General features: G+C 40.2%; 1 protein-coding gene across 3 annotated transcripts in view; it reads right to left on the bottom strand.

Moving 5' to 3' along the window:
- LOC120568316 (leucine-rich repeat and immunoglobulin-like domain-containing nogo receptor-interacting protein 3) overlaps positions 1 to 12,462 on the bottom strand; it is a 51,966-nt gene extending 39,504 nt beyond the window's left edge. For 2 of the 3 annotated variants that reach the window (XM_039815734.1, XM_039815736.1), the window contains exon 1: positions 5,824 to 6,378. The gene's annotated coding sequence lies outside the window, so the exon portion shown is untranslated. Of the gene's footprint in view, positions 1 to 5,823; positions 6,379 to 12,321 lie in introns of those variants that run through there. The other variant, XM_039815735.1, reaches the window with a different exon arrangement.
- Positions 12,463 to 14,035: the final 1,573 nt, after the last annotated feature.

Here is a 14,035-nt window from a genome sequence, read left to right as displayed (position 1 = left end):
GCTGTCTCGCGCAGACCACTCTCTTTTTTAAAATGAGTCGAGAAGCCGACAGCAAAACCTAACTTTACTTTTAATGATATTAAACAAATGGTCATATATCGATACTAGAGTAGCCTACTTCCTTGTTTACTGCTGCAATAAATAAAATGCAGAGGAGAAAAGAGCATCTGTCTTCACAAAAATCATCTGTTCAGTGTTTGATGGTAATTTATTTGTGCTTCAGAACGTAATCACTGTGAAACAATAAAATAAGCTTTATTTCTCTCAGTCTACTGTACAATGACAAATCCAAGTACAAATTAAAAGGTCTCAACTACTGCCAGAAAACGTTTGGTTACGTTGTAACCTTGGCAGTGGCGGTTTCTCTAGGAGGCCAAAGTAAGCCTGGCCTCCCCATAAAAATATAAAACATAATTTAAATATAAAAACTAAATTTATGATTCCCACAGTTGTGTGTTTTACTGATTTTGCTTACCAAAACATCCCATTATCATTTTCTTCTTTAGCTTGTGGAGCGAAAGAGCACCCCTCTGCCACTGCTTGCGTGGTGCAGTCCTGTCTGTGCTCTGTCTAGTGGTTAGTAAAATGCTACGAACGCCCAACGGAGGCCAGCTTTTCCTGGCATCCCTAAGAGAAAAAGTTAACATTTTCAGCCAATCAGATTGAGGCCAGGTTTGACCGAGCTCGACATTGAATGGTCAATTCATCGTAGATAAAAAAAAACAAAAGGTTGAACCTGGCTTCCCACCAATCACATGCCCCAGGCCAGATGCGTAACTATGGTAACTACACGTACGCGGCGGTGCCAGCCGGCGTCAGCTAACAGTAAGTTAAAGACGGCAAGATTTCACAATGTATGGTGATCTTGAGATTTTTGTTAAAGATGACTTCACTGAACTTGCTTTTGAGCTACAACTGAAAATTAAACACAACGGTAGGCCTACACTGAAGGGGACTTACGTTATGACGCATTGCATTTCTGACTTTGTTTACATTCATTTTCTACCGAGAGCACTCAGCAACAAACTCAACAACTCACTGTAGCTGTTGTCTTTCCGGTCGCTGTCCATCTCGCAAGGTTAAAATAGTCGAGGGAGGAGAGTAAAGATGGAAAGCTCCTAAAGCTTAGTTCCATATAAATGCACGGATCATTTATTGTTTTGTCGTTAGTGAAAAACAATATCGACCTTCTAGTTGAAAAAGGAGCCTCATATAAGAATGACATTTCCTCCTATAGATTGACTATTTTTGACTGAGAAAATGGCGGATAGCGTAAACAACAACTGCTAACGTGAGTTGCTCAAAACCTTTCTTTTTAGTAAACTCTGTGAACAGAAACAATGTTCTCAATGCTCGAGTTCATGTGTAGAGCCCCCGGTGATACTAGCAAAGTCTCATGTTGTGTCGAGCCTTCTTAGTGTTTTAAATAGTGATTTTGATGCTATCATAGAAGTGCCCCTAGCTCTCCCATTCAAAAGTCCATCTGACCGAAAAACGTGGCGTTTCCGTCCTAATTATGCTTTTAAACTAAAGTTTGACTCGGGTACATTCACAAAAAGACCCTAGGTTGCATTTTGGCGAGAGTTACGCTTTAAGCAGCGACGCAGTTAGGAAACAAGAACGAGATAAAAAATAATGACAACAAGCATTTTGACTTGGTGGATGTCAATTTTAAATTCATGTTAAAACAGTAATACTAACGTTTCTCAATCTTTCTACCATAAAGTTAGCTCCGTGCCCTAAGACAATGCCTTGTGTTGACTTCTGGTGCTGGTGCATAAAAAGGACAAACTCCCGCTAACATCAGAAGTGACGTGACAAAAGCATTTCGTTTTTACATGCGTATAGGCGTGGGAAGGGCGAGATTTGCTAACGCTGGCCAACACATTTATACAAAAATACACATTCCAATAGTAATTTCAGCATTTGATTAGTATTAATTGTTATGGGATACTCTTCGAATTACATTTGACTTCCGGAATTCGTTTCAGCTGTCATTATAATAGGCAATATGATCTCCATACTAAGCTCACTGGCTTCCACTGAACCTTGGTTCTCTGAGGGAAGAGACCAGCGAACGTGTGGAATAAGTGACAGTGTAACTGTTAGTTATACAGGAGAGAAGTAGGGTTGCATGATATTGACAAAATGTGATATTGTTATATCGATTATAAATATTGCGATATAGATATTAATTTCGATATTTTGTACATGTAAAATTACAAAAGTTATGTGAAAACGCATCAAAAAAGATTTTTCTTACGACACAAGGTTTATTTCAACTGACAGTCATATTGGACTGGTACAACATGAATAAATAAATAACGACCATGTCTACAGAACAGGACGTGTTTTACTGGTTGTACAGTATAACTTTTCTTTTGCTTTTCGGATTCGTTCCGTTTAGTTGTCTCTATCTATTTCATCACTTACACTGTCACTCTGTCGAAATATGCACACACATGGTACACTACATAAGGTTTGTCACATAGTGGACCCGTGCGCTGACGTGTACTAAAATGTGCAAGTGGCACGGTAACTGGCCAATGAAATGATGATCATTGTAGCGTTTCAAGCGGGCTCTAAATCGAACACAACTAAGCCACACAGCCAACGGACGGGACGCAGTGCTTCACAATATAAACAAAATATTGCATATTTATCGCAACACTATCAATATAGTATAGTAGATAACGATATTGAGTCGATATATCATGCACCCCTAGAGAGAAGCCAGTCATTTGAGTTTGTGGCAAAACCTTTCAGTGCTTTGTTTTCATTTTGTGACTATCGATTGAATAAAGGACTATTTTTCCAGTCTTATTTCTTCGTTGAAGTTTTTTTTATTTATTTTTTTAATAGTGTTAAAATCGCATCTCGATCTCCTGAACCCAATCTCGTGTGTCGTCTCGTCTTTTGAGCTGGGTCTCTAGTCACGCCCCTATTAGCTACAGTAGCTGCATGCATGAGTAGTTGACCCATCTAATGGTAAGTTAGCAATGAGTCCATCTTTTTTATTGTTTTGATTGCGAGACCCCTAGCAGCAGAAATGGTTACACTTTACTTTAAGTTTTCTACATAAGACTGACATGACACTGTCATGAACGTGTCATAAAACATTATAAACAAGTCATAAACGTTTATGACATAACTCTTTTTTTAGTAAGTGTCATTCGGTTTTGTCATGACACGTTATGGTTAGGGTTAGGGTTAGGGTCAGGGTTCATGTGTCATGACTGTGTCATGACAGTGTCATGTGAGTGTCACGTATTCATGACAGTGTCATGTCACTCTTATGTAGAAAACTTAAAGTAAAGTGTTACCGAAATTACATATTGTGCGTTTAAATAAATAGTTAAAACGTTAACAAGTGTTCCGACTGCATTCTACCTGTTCGCGCATAGCTTTTCTTTCTGTTCCCCATTACCATCATTTTGAGTGTGATCACATGCAGTTTTTTTTTTAAGATTACTTTTTGGACAGCTTAGACATGAAAGGTGAGAGAGAAGGGGAATGACATGCAGCAAAGGGCCAGCAGGTCGGAGTCGAACCCTCAGCCGCTGTGTCGAGGAGTAAACCTCTATATATGGGCACCCGCCCTACCAGGTGAGCTAACCAGGCGCCCGCTCACATGCAGTTTTACCTCCAAAATTAAGCCAAATTAAGATAATGGTTTGCAACTTGTGATTGCAAACCATTCATGTGATTGTCTAACCTCCTATCCTGTTACTGACCCAACCTGTAATAAACCAGAATTTTCCAATTTTCCTTCAAGGAGAAGCAGCAAAATGCTTTTAAAAATAAATCAAACACCCTCTGCTTCCTGCGGCAAGCTGTGTCTCTCCCTCTCTCTCTGTGTCTTTCTTCACCTTCTTTCCTCGGGGGTGTCTGAAAACTATCACTTTGCTGCTGTGTCCATTCACAGGAAAAAAGACCTCAGCAATCAGTAGCTGTCAGTCAACACCAAGACCAAACATGTCCGCCCACATTCTTTCATTTTTCAGTCACTATCTGAACTCTTTCCCTTTGACTCCCCACCTTCTTCCATTATCGCATCAATCTTCTTTTATTTAAGTTTATGTCACTATTCCCATCTTCCTCTTTCTGTTAATTGTGACCTCTTGACCTCTTCCTCTTATCCATGATCCTACTATGCCTTATTTCCAGTCCCTAACTCCATCTGTCTTTTCACACATTTTACATGCTTGGCAGCAGAAAGGACAATGTTGCTATCATTCAGGTAGCTGTCACACTGCTGCGCTAAAAGGCTTATACTGGTGTGTGGGAGTGTATGCCTGTTTCTATGAAAATATGTGCGTCTCTGTTGGCGTTGTACTGTTGTAGTGAAGAGGTTATAAGGTGGGATCCTTACCAGTGAGGTTTAAGAAAAAGAAGATAGAGAAAAAGAAACTATAAAAAAGGTATAAAGACAGAGGTTTGTATACATAAAGGAATGAAAGTCAAAGAGTCAGCGTGGGGGAGAGGTTGTGATTGGAGGGGTTTCAGCTCTGTGGCAAGCCTTTCCTCTCCCAGACACCAGCAGAACGTTCACCCAAATGCTTGGAGCAACTTACCCACCAGCTCTGTCTGGGTGAGTCTTTTCTCTTCTGTTTTCAGAAAGATGAAACCGCGAACAGCGATAAAGTTAGAAACCCAAACAAGTTAATGAGGAGCAGGAAATAATGAGCTGATTGCATGATTAGAGGCATAATTCTTCTGCACACTGAAACCCCCCCCAGAGCTATTTCCTATTTACATATCTTTTCTGGCTCTATAAGAGCAGCAAGAATATGAAGTGGCTGCCGTGTTTAGGCTTCACTGAGGTCGCTCTTTGCTCAGGTTGGGGCAACCATAAGAAAATTGCCATGAAATCCCCACCCATCTTTCACTTTGATTGTCGAAAAGGCAGAGAGGAAACTGGCCAGCCATGTTGTCCGGAGGGGCAGAGGCAGGTAAAGGTAATTGCTTAGCAAGAAAATGAAACAGGAGATAGCATCAGGAGGAAAGGGAGAGAGATGACAGCCTATAATTGGAAACGGAGAAAGGAGGAAGATGGTGGAAAAAGATGAAGAGAGAGAGAGAGAGAGATATGGGGGGGGGGTTAGATAGAAGGAAAGAGAAGCGGCAGACTGATACACCTAATGCAAACCTGCTGTCATAAACCATATGCACTCTGGCACAACGTGACATAACACATGGCCATGCATGTCATGTCACCGCTCATGGCATCCTGCAATGTAGCATGTCTCAGACCAGAGTACATAAACAAGCCATGGCTTCTCATTTTTTTCAGCAGCCACACAAGTTATACCTCTCTGATTTTTTTTTATTGTGCACGATTTATGACAGCAAATAACTCGCGGAACAAAGTTAACGTAATGAGCAATGTTACAGCCGCGAAAACAAGTGTTGAGATGAGAGTGATTGTTTAATTTGCCCGGTGACGTGAAAAATGGCAACATTCCGCCAGTGGAGGTTTATTTACATGCATCACTCTGACAGCTCACGAAACCCATTATGAAATGCCTCTAGTGCTATACAATAATGTTATAACAGGATGTAGATGGTAAAGCATTACCAGGCACGCTCTCATACACACACACACATAATCTCTCTTTCTCATCCTCTTTCCTTTGCTGCAAGTATCTGAGGGCAAGTAGGGAGACTTGTCAGGGTGGGTAGTCGTCAACCCTGAAGATCTGCAAACGCGCACTGTTGCGTTTCAAGTGTTTCTGTGTACTCTATTGGTAAAAACACAGCAACCATTGAGGATAAAACGTACATGCCTGCATGCATGAGTGTGTGTAGTATAAGTGGACGTACCCAGGACTGAAGCGTGGTCCCTGATGTCTCCTCATCTGTCCAGCTGTGTGCGTATGTGAATCTTTTTTCCTCTCCTCTTGGCCCACAAGTTGATACTGCTCCACACGTGCCGCCCTCCACTCCTCAGTCTGTCTCTGTCTCACTCGCAGACCCTGGCATCAGCAGCTGTACCAAACCTGCCACTCATCCCCCTCTTTTCTCTCCTACTTCCCTCCCTCCCTTCCTCCCTCCTGCCGGCAGGCTCGTTTGTGTACACACCCCCGTTTCACTCCTCGTTGGTTATTGTCCCAAAAATATGATCCAGGCACTCACAGGTGGGGGGGGGGGTCATGTGAGATTTCCCTCTTCTTTAAACAGTGCTCCTCAGCAGGTCAGGGTGCCCTCCATTTCCCCCGGCGTGGATGTGGGATTATGAGAGAGGAAAGGGAGGATGGGAAAGGAGCGTGCTGTTGCTGTAGCTGTTGCCTCTGCCTCCTTCAGTGTGAGTGCTTCTCTCTCGCTTAGCATGCTTTTCATCTCTCACTCAACGCTCCCTCTCTCTCTTGCTCTGCTCTCTCACTGTTTATGTCTAACTACCCCCCGTTTTTCAGTCACTGTCTATCTGCTGCCGCTCCGGCTGTTTGGATTCACAATTCAGTGGGCTTCCGGGCGTAAGGCTTAGGGAGTCTGTCTAAACAGCCAGGCAGGGAGAAAAACGAAGAGACTGAGTATGGCTGCTCGATTATGGCAAAAAATAAAACCACAATTATTTCGGTCAATATTGAAATCACGATAATTTAACACGATTACTCGTTGACTTCTGGAAATATGTTGCAATTATTGAACTTAAAGGTGCCCTGCCACACGTATTTCATTACTTTGTGGTAATGTCTGAAGTTCTACCATGGACTCTGTAACATCTTTTGTGGAAATATGCCTTGGTTACCTTGTTTCAAGCCATTCTAGCGTGGTATAGAAAGCCTACAGGAAGACTCAGCTCAATTTCTGACAGTTCTCATTAATAAAAATAAGTATAAAATAATAAATAATAAATAAAGAGGAGGTAGCAGTTCATTTTCACATTCACCACATAACACAAACACATATGGACCTAACATATTTCAAAAAATGCAAGTAAAAACGGTTTTGTATGGCAGGGCACCTTTAAAAAGCTGTGGAAAAAGTTTAATAAATCAACAGTAAAAAAACATAACTGTGAAATTTGCCTTAATACTTTTCCTATTTAACTTAATTTTTTCATTCAGAACACAAGAGAAAATAAGAGTTTACTTGCAAAACGTAATGAGCTAAATAATTGTTTTTCTCGATTATTCTGTTTTTGTGATCATTTGGAGCCGAAAGCATAATCACGATTCAATTTCGATTAAAGATGCAGTAGGTAAGACTTATAAAACTAACCTTCTGTCATATTTGCTGAAACTGATCTTATGTTCCAGTAGAACTACATGAAGCAGATCATTTAAAAAAAAATAAATCCAGCTCCTCTGGAACCACCTACAGCCTGTAGTGCGATTTGCAAAAATCCACCACTCCCTGTTCAGATGCACCAATCAGGGCCAGTGGGAGTGTCGAAGTGCATGTCAATCACTGCTCATGCACACGCATTCATTCTCCCTTGCAGGGGGAGGGGCTTAGCAGACTGTTTGGGCTTTAGCAGAAAGGGGGGGAGGGACTGAGAAGTCCTGGATCTTCACAATCCTACCTAAAGCACCTTTAACTGCACAGACTGAGACTGGGAGCACCGATTTAGGAGGCGGAAAAGAAAATTATTGCAATTTGAGAAAATAAATGATAAAAAAAACAGTTAATGTTAATATCACAGTTGAATAAATATAGAGAAATCAGATTAAATAAAATAAAATTTAAAAACATATTCAAATTAAAACAATACATGCCATCATGTATTCAATATATATAATATTCATTACATAACTAAGAATCATTTTTTTCTGAAAGGTGGCGATCTTTGAACAAGACTAAGTGTCTACAGCCAGACTAGCAGCTCTGTGAGGCTGTACTTACGGTGGTTTGAGCTAAATGCAAACATCAGCATGCCAAAATGCACCCAATGACAATGCTAACATTCTGATATTTAGCATATTTCCCATCTTCACCATCTTAGTTTAGTATGTTAAGAGTTTAGTGTGCATGCTAACATTTTTTATTTAGCACTAAACAAAGTACAGCTGAGGCTGATGGGAATATCATTAGTTTTGCAGGTAATTCAAACACCAAAGTATTTGGATAAATTAATTTATTTACCTGATGATGGCTCTAGATTTAAAGTCAGAGCATCGCCATGAGTTATTACAATTTATCCTGAGGAAGACATGAATGTGTGTACCAGATTTTATGGAAACATTTCACTCAAAATCACAAATGTCAACGTCATGGTGGCACCAGATGAAATGGTGATTACCAAAGTCATTTGGGTACACATAGTCTGGAGACCATGAATGTCAATTTTATGGAAATCCATCAAATATACGCGGAGAGATTTCATGCTGCTAAAATGGCTCTAAAGTCTTAAAATAATTTCTGTTCATTTGGATGAATAGATGAATCAATTGATGAATCAATATTTGGTTTGCTGGACCACCACTTATTATATATTTCCATACATGGCAAATGGAATACTTTTTGCATCCAGATGGTTAGAAAAGTCTTGAAGGATTCTAGAAATACCTCCACAACAGCAGAAAGTGTTGTTAAACTTTAAATCTTCTGGGTTTAACAAAGATGAACAGGGATTAAGCTTTCAGAAAAACAGAGGCTTGGTTCTGTGACTTGAATATACTGACAGTACACGAGACACAAATTGTTGCTAAAAGAGACTACGAATAGAAACAATAAAAAGTTATTAGGAGCGATTCAAACAAAAAATAACTAGCTTGCCCGATCTACTTCAGCATTTAGTTTCAGAGCCGAGGCACCGTGACTGCAAAGGTCCTGTCTCCTCTGGATCACATGGGGTTAGCGTGTCAAAATTGGTTATATGCATTAATTTACGGGGTCTTGTAGGTAATTTTGCTGCAGCAATCTGAGCCAAACGACACCAAACTGTTCCTGATGTAGAATTATGAGTATAACACACAAAAGGGGATTTAGGCTCCAAAAATGACTCTTTGGGAATGACATTCTTCCAGTGGGTTTGTTCTGTTTAATCATCTCCTCCATTTCGCCTGGAGCATGCAGAGAATGAGAGAGAGAGAGAGAGCGAACGAGAGAAAAATAGACATTTTTATTGTTCGGTCCTGTTGCCTTGTCAGAGTAAATCAGATCACAGGGTGCTAAGGTTCCAACACACACACACACACAGAAACGCACGCTGAGAAACACACTGTTCTAGCCTGACTGACTGCCCCTGAGGTCAGTTAACAGCTCATTGCAGGAAAGGAGAAGTCTGGCCTGCGACCCCGAGGCCAGGGGTCTGGCACGTCAGGATGCCTGGTGGAGGCCAAGTCCAGCAAACACCCTCCTCACACACCCTACACACACCCTACACACACATCTTTTCACTAACCTCTACTCAGTTTTTTTTATTTAATGCTGGGTTGACACAGGCCAAGTACATTTGCTTTGCGTTGCCTTACTGGCACTAGTTTAATTGATGAATGAATGAAATCTTTATTGCCCCGAGGGGAATTTGTTTTGCACTCAAGGGAGCCACATTAAACATTAAGCACATACAACAGTAAATAACCATAAACAATAAAAACCACACCAAAACACCTACAGCAGTGAAGACGTAGATGATACAGAAAACAACAACAACGCAGCAATGGTGGTGACATGCAATCATCAGTCCAATAGCTAAGATGAATCAATAGATAATTCAATAAATAATCAATAGTGCACGTTATAAAATGTCTATGTGCCTGTGTGTGATCTGTTCAGTAACTGAATGGTCCTCGGCACAAATGATGTAATGGCACGTTTGGTTTTTGTTAGGGGCATTCGAAACCTACATCCAGAGGGGAGGGGGGGAAAACTCATCCAGTATCCTCAGGGCCAGATTGAGGGTATACTGTTCTGTGAGGTTGGAGATGCTTTTAACATCGGATCCAGTAATTTTTCTGCCCATTTAAGTCACCTTGTCCACCATGTTCCTGTTCTGGACAGAAAATTAGTGAGTTTTGATTGCACCATTCATGGAAGTGGTCAACCTTAGTTCTCTTAGTCTCTCCCTTTCCTCCTGATGCTATCTCCTGTTTCATTCTCTTGCTAAGCAATTACCTTTACCTGCCTCTGCCCCCCCGGACAACATGGCTGGCCAGTTTCCTCTCTGCCTTTTCGACAATCAAAGTGAAAGATGGGTGGGGATTTCATGGCAACTTAGTCCTGTAGTCCTGTTCATTATCTGTTAAAAAAACCAACCAGGGCAGCATCATCTGCAAACTTAATCAGTGAGCAGTTGGAATGGTGGCTGACACAATCATTAGTATATAAAATAAATAACAGTGGTCATAAAACGCATCCTTGTGGCACTCCTGTGTTTGTCATGATGGTTCTTGACTGACTGTGACCCGCCCTCACATACTGTTGTCTGCCTGTCAAAAAGTCCTGAATCCACTTTACAAGAGTGAGGTTTACACCCATGTTTGTCAGCTTCTACATCAACATGTGTGACTGGATGGTGTTGAAAGCTGAAGATAAGTCTGCAAACAGGATGCGTACATGAGAGGCAGGTGTTTCAAGGTGTCTGTAAATTCCATTCAGCAGGGTTGTGACAGCATCTTCCACTTCCCTTTTTCTCTCTGTAAGCAAACTGTAATGTGTCCATGTGAGCTTGGGTTTAAATAAATATATTTATTCACCTCTATTCACACACACAATGAGGCATATTTTCAGTTGTGATTGAACTGTATTTTTTGAGTTACTATATAGGCCAATAGCAATCGCTATTATATCGAATCAACAACCACGTGCAATTTAATTGCAATAAACGTATGAAAAGTATGTTGAGTCAAAATAATAACATCAAGATGCCGTTTAGTAAAAAGTCAGAATTCATGCTTTGTCAGGTCTGTCCGCAAGACGATATCAAACAACTTTCAAAATGCTTGTTTTCCGATTGGAGTTGGGATCAATCAGGGCTATGCTATGCAGGAGAATCTCAATGCTGATTGGCTTTCGCAAAACAACCTTAGGCAAATTTCTCGCTTGAGATGAAATAGTTGAACTCGTGAGAATACATGTTCGTGCCATTTGTGTCGCTGAAACATTACTCAATACTACCCAAATACTCCTTTCCACTCCGGCAGCACTTCTTCACTGCATATTCAGTGTGTTTCAAACACTCATATCACTGCCAAAATATGTCTAAATGCACCAGTTTCACCATCTTATTCCTCACACACAGCATGGAGGGTGTTACTATTAACATTACCGACCGCTCTGTTCTATTAGTGTCCCAGTAAGCCATGACAGTAAGCCAGCATGCACAATACCAAGACCCTGAAACTGAAGCAGCTAAATGGAATTCAGCCTTCATTTGTGAAATGTAAAAATATTCTCTGTGTAAAAAGTCCAAAACAGTTTTGTCTTCTAAACAAAACATCAGTTATTTATAGGAAGTGCAACATCCGGCTAGACAATAACTGGCATAAAACAGCTCTCCTGAAAAGTGTGTGGAAGTTGGAATATAATACAATAGAATGCCTGTAATTGTCACTACACATGTACAATGAGATTAAAAAGCAACTCCTTTCCCAGTGCCAACATATACGTCCAAAAATCTAACAACATGAAATAAAATAATTAGTGCAACAAAGAAAAAGGGGGGGGTAAGGTGCACAGTTGAGACACTATATATACTATATAAAAATAAGTATGGTTTTATATACAGTGTGATATGCAGTGTGGGTTATTGCACATTATTTGAATATTGACCAATAGTGGTGATCATATTCAATGAGTAATAGATATTGGACAATGAGAGTAATGATATTGCACAGTATACAGGTATATATATATTTATATATATAATTATCAATATTATCAATGGTATTAAATATTAAATATAATAAGTTACTGGTAATAAGTGGTGGAATGTAACTAAGTACAAGTACTCAAGTACTGTACTTAATTTGAGGTACTTGTACTTTACTTGAGTCTTTTCATGCCACTTTCTACTTCACTACTGTACTTTTTACTCCACTACATTCATCTGACAGTTTAAGTTGCTAGTCACTTGCAAATTAAGATTTTTATTAAGATTCCAGCTCTGCCTTTAAACAACTCCAAAGTCTCCACACCCATATGTTGCATGTTCTGTGTGTTTAACACGTCTAAAAATTAAAAATAAAATAAAAATGCGACACTGGGATTTAACAAGCAGACAGCCTACAGCTAGCTCAAGGTTAGCCCCAGTGACTGCACACCTGCTGCACACAGCACTCCAGAAGACTTCTGAACGTAGGTCTGCCAGTGGTTAATGTTAGCATTTTAGCTAAGATGACACAACATGTAAAAAAAAAAAGACAACTTTAGACTTACCAGAAGACGTATTCTTACTTTTTGGGTTAGCTGCCTTTCAACACCTTGAGCTAATGCGCCAAGCTAACGCATGCGGGACTAGTCTATCCACTGACTGCATCCAACCATCCTGGTAAACCGGCCAACAAGCAAACCTCCCACATTTGGTCAGCTGGCTTAAAGTCAAGCAGCGTTAACTGGAATGTACTCACTAAACTTAAAATTGTATACTCCTTGCTATGTAATGCTGCTGCAGACCAATCATCCAGTTGTTTATAACTGTATTTGTGCTGATAATTGACAGGCCTACTTTTAATTAAGATAATTGATAGGGATTTTATTTGACACTGTCCACTATTAAAGTGATGCAAATTGTTCATAATCAATCGGTTGTGTGCTGCTAAGATTTTTTTTATGCCTTGTTTATTGTGTTGTTGTTTTTTTGTACCTCCAATAGTAGGTTTTATTTCAACATTGGACACACACACACACACACACACACACACACACACACACACACACACACACACACACACACACACACACATTATAACCGGGGGTCTGATTTTGAGCGTCAAACACTTAATTTCCTGCATTCTGGTGAATATTTCTAGAACAAAACAAGGAAATTATTATTCTCATGTATTGTTCAAAACTTTCTGCATATTCTAAACATCACACGTGTCTCAGGATGTTTTTTTTGTTTAGGAATCGTACATCTCAACAACAAATCTGTTAGAGAATGAGACCTTGTTAAAGCCAAAAGCTCCAACGTTTAAATCTACATAAAAGACAACAAAATCAAAAGAAATCACATCTTTCATTTTCACGCTCCTGTTGGGTTTTTCATCCCCACAATGTAGCACAAGTAGACACAGTTCTTGTTTTCCGTACATGAGAGGGACAAATCTACCTCTTCTAAATATTGGAGGGGACATATCCCCTAGCCTGGTCCTACCAGACTCTGGTACATTTCATTTGTACAGAGAGTCTGGCCACTCTCCATTGACAAGTGTTAACTTCCTTGAAGTTACTCTGTTGAAGTTTAAAACTATTGGATGTACCCAGAGCCACTCTGGTAGCCTGGCTCCGCCCTCCTACGTACTGTCTGGTAGGACCAGGCTAACAAGAGGGGAGACAACAACAACTATCAGCTTAGCATCGCTAGCGTTAGCCTTAGCCAACTCATTCTACATAACTCTAACTCAAACTAGCGCACGTATACGTCACAACCTCAACGTCATCGTTCTCAGCCACTCGAAGAAACCGAAGCAAGTCTCAGTTTATTGTTAAACTGTTGAAGTATATGACTGTGAAAATACGTAATTAGAAAGACTACACACTTCATGGATGACGTCTCGCTGAAGCTACGATGTCTCTGTGTATCGTACCGAGGATGTAACGTTACTCAAATGAGCAGAGGATCTTGCTTGTTCTTTTGCTTATCTGCTGAAAACACTTCAGTGGGTAAAACAAAGCAGTTAAGATAACATTACATGTGTTGTTTAACAGAGCTAAGCTAGCTAGCTAGCGAGCAAGCCAGGAGATGTAGTTCACAGCAGTTTCACACAAAACTAAGTGGTACTATGACAAACCTACGGCTAACTGAGACTTTCTTCGGTTGAAAAATTATCTTTTAAATTGACGAACATCATATTTGTAATCCATGGCTCAATTCAGACGGGATCAAAAAATAATTTGCTTCTCCCTGTTCACTACCGTTCATATTTTTTCC

The sequence above is a fragment of the Perca fluviatilis genome, chromosome 11, assembly GCF_010015445.1.
Source record: "Perca fluviatilis chromosome 11, GENO_Pfluv_1.0, whole genome shotgun sequence".
Lineage (NCBI taxonomy): Eukaryota > Metazoa > Chordata > Actinopteri > Perciformes > Percidae > Perca > Perca fluviatilis.
Note: the sequence above shows the minus strand (reverse complement) of the source record. Positions and strands in the feature narration are given on the sequence as shown.